This window comes from Heptranchias perlo, chromosome 20 (genome assembly GCF_035084215.1).
Source record: "Heptranchias perlo isolate sHepPer1 chromosome 20, sHepPer1.hap1, whole genome shotgun sequence".
NCBI classification, from domain to species: domain Eukaryota; kingdom Metazoa; phylum Chordata; class Chondrichthyes; order Hexanchiformes; family Hexanchidae; genus Heptranchias; species Heptranchias perlo.
Genome location: NC_090344.1, coordinates 6,014,149 through 6,017,096, shown reverse-complemented (window position 1 = coordinate 6,017,096; position 2,948 = coordinate 6,014,149). Strand labels below are relative to the sequence as shown.

The 2,948-nt window shown below is 43.5% G+C and overlaps 1 non-coding gene across 1 annotated transcript; it reads left to right on the top strand.

Moving 5' to 3' along the window:
* On the top strand, positions 1–72 carry trnan-guu (transfer RNA asparagine (anticodon GUU)). Its single transcript has one exon. It is a non-coding gene; the product is annotated as a tRNA-Asn (tRNA).
* Positions 73–2,948: the final 2,876 nt, after the last annotated feature.

Below are 2,948 nucleotides of genomic sequence, written 5' to 3'. Positions count from 1 at the left end.
GGGGGTGTAACTCAGTGGTAGAGCGTTTGACTGTTGATTAAGAGGTCTTTGGTTCAAATCCAGATGCCCTCTCTACCTTTTAAGTTCTTATCTTGGGAATCACAAACTCAGTCTGCCTTCCGTGCAGCAGCAGGATTGATGTTTACGTCGACTCGACAGCAGGGAAACAGGCCACTCATCCCGTTTGGTCCATGCCACGGTTCAAGCTCCACACGAGCCTCCTCCCTCCCCAATTCATCTCCTCCATCTTCCCCTTTGATCCATCTGTCCTGTTTGCTCCGACTGCTCCTCGTGGTGGCGAGTTCCTCATTCTTACCACATCAGAGACCATCTGATATCGATGACCTCTCGTTCTGGCCTCCGCCGCAAGATAGAAACATTTCCTCTCTCTGTCCGCCCTATGGAACCTTTTAATTATCTTAAAGTAAATGTTCCTTATCTGGAATGTGCTGCCTGATAGGACGGTGGAGGTAGATTCAATTGCAGCTTTTAAAAAGGGAATTGGATAAACACTTGAAGGGTTTAAATTTGCAGGGCTACAAGGAAAGAGCGGGGGAATGGAACTAACTGGATTGCTCTTACAAGGAGCTGGCACCGGCTCGATGGACCAAATGGCCTCCTTCTGTGCTGTAACCTGTCTATGATTGTAAGATTCTGTGTCTGTACAGTGCCTGATAAAAGTCAAAGAAACTGAGGCAAGCAGAGGAATCAGGCTCAGGGGAAGGAGTCACATTCTGGAGGAGGAGTCCGGCTTTGGTGTAGGAATCAGGCTCTGGAGGAGGAGTCAGCCTCTGGGGGAGGAGACAGGGTCTGGGGGAGGGGTCATACTCTGGGGGCAGAGTCAGACTCTGGGGGAGGAGTCAGACTATGGAGGAGGAGTGAGACATTGGGGAGGTATCAGAAACTGTGCGGGGGAGTCAGGTCTCTGGGGGCGGAGTCCGGACTCTGGGTGCGAAGTCAGACTCTAAGGGTGGAGTCAGGCTCTGGGGGAGCGGTCAGGCTCTGGAGGAGGAGTCAGGCTCTGGGGAAGGAGTCAGACTCTGTGGGAGCCTTCAGACTTTCAGGGAGGTGTCAGGCTCTGGGGCAAAAGGCAATAGGAAGAGGTTAGGAAGGGTGTCAAAAAACAATTCAGAAAGCAATGAGAAACGAGGAAATTAATTCTCAAGGAATATAAAAAGAAATAATAAATTATTCTGCAGACACATCAATAACAAAAGGGTACTTACCAAATTAATTGAGCCACTAAGGGATACACAAGATAAATTCACAGATAATGACAGTGAAATGGCAGAAACATTGAATACTTACTTTGCCTCAGTATTTACCAGAGGAGACTAACAAGGTGGGCAGGACATTAGAAGAAGAGATCAGAAAAGGTGTAAAGATATTTAAGAAAGAAAGGGGGAGTTAATTGATAAACTAATCAAACTTAGAGAGGATAAAACCTCCGGTCTGGAGAAAGTGGATCAGTACATATCAAAAGTAGTTAGGGAAGAGATAGCAGAGGCAATATTGCAAATATAAATACATTGACTAGAAAAGGGAATAGTGTCAGAGGACTGGCGGACAGGTAATGTTATTCCGAAATCAAAAAGGGGCGATCTAACAAGTTAGTTCAACCAGTTAGTTCAACGTTGGTGGGGAAAAAAATAATTGAATCCTTACTCAAAGATGAAAGAGAAAAATATCTAGAAAACTGAAACATAATAAAGTGTAGTCAGCACGGATATCAAAAGGGAACATCATGCTTGACCAAACTTATTGAATCCTTTGACGAAGTAACAGAAAGAGTGGACAAGAGTAAAGCAGTCGATGTAATATATTTGGATTTACAAAAGGCCTTCAATAAGTTACCACATTGTGGACGCATGATTAAGATCAGGGCATGTGGAGTCAGGGGACAGGTAGCAGAATGCATAGCAAGCTGGCTACAAAACAGAAAACAGAGAGTAGGGGTTAAAGGTAGTTAATCAGACTAGCAAAACGTGGGAAGTGATCTTCCACAGGGATCGGTGCTGGGACCACTGTTCTTCGACTCGGAAATCAATAGTACAATTTCAAAATTTGCAGACATTGCGATATTGAGGAGTGCAGTTAATGCAAAGGAAGAATGAGTTAAATTGCAAGAAGACATTAATAAACTTGTAGAATGGGCGTGAAATTGGCAATTGAATTCCAATGTAAATAAAGGTGACGTGGTGCATTTTGCTCGGAAGAATAAGGAGGCCACATATTGCTTGGTTAATAAGAGTGTAAATGGGGTGGAGGAGTAAAGGGAACTGGGGCTATAGATTCTCAAATTAATAAAAGCAGCAACAAAGGTTAAAATGGCCTTAAAAAGGCAAACCAAGCACTGGGGTTCATTTCTAGAGTGATAGGATTGAAAATTAGGGAAGTTACGTTAAACTTGTATAGAACTTTGTTGAGACCACACTGTGTATCGATCTATTCTACATATTATACAAAGGATATAGAGGCATTGGAGAAGGTGCAAAAAATATTCACTAGGATGATACCAAAACTAAGAATATATATCTATCAGGAAAGTTTAAACAGGCTGCGGCTCTTTTCTCTGGAAAAGAGACGACCGAGGAGTGACCTGACAGAGGTCTTTCAGATAATGAAAGGGTTTGACAGGGTAAACGTAGAGAAAATGTTTCCATTTGTGGGGAATCCAAAACTGGAGGTTAACAATGTCAGATAGTCACTAATAAATCCAATAAGGAATTCAGGAGATACTTCCTTACTCAAACAGTTGTAAGAATGTGGAACTCGCTACCACACGGAATAGTTGAGACAGATAACATGGATGCATTTACGTGGAAACTAGATAAGCATACGAGGGAGAAAGGAATGGACGTGTATGTGAATAGGGTGAGATGAACGAGGGATTGAGGAGGCTCATGTGGAGCATGAACTCTGGCATAGAACAATTGGGCCAAATGGCC